The sequence below is a fragment of the Aptenodytes forsteri genome, unplaced genomic scaffold (genome assembly GCF_000699145.1).
Source record: "Aptenodytes forsteri isolate BGI_AS27 unplaced genomic scaffold, ASM69914v1 Scaffold61, whole genome shotgun sequence".
Classification (NCBI taxonomy): domain Eukaryota; kingdom Metazoa; phylum Chordata; class Aves; order Sphenisciformes; family Spheniscidae; genus Aptenodytes; species Aptenodytes forsteri.
This window is the reverse complement of record NW_008794443.1, coordinates 4,826,379-4,826,579: the sequence shown is the minus strand read 5'-3', so window position 1 is coordinate 4,826,579 and position 201 is coordinate 4,826,379.

The window sequence follows — 201 nt, the reverse complement described above, 5'->3', positions numbered from 1 at the left end:
CGGCTCCCGCCGTGAGGGAGCGGACAAAGATGGTGCACGTCCGGCAAGGTGCGGAGCTGACACAGCCTTCTTTCAGATGGTTCTGCGCTGTCCACAGACTTTGGGCAAAGAAGCTTTTTCAAATTTTAAAAGTAAACACCAACATCGCACACGGGGGGGGGGGGGGGGGGGTTTTATAGGGCAAATAAGAAGAACTGGCCC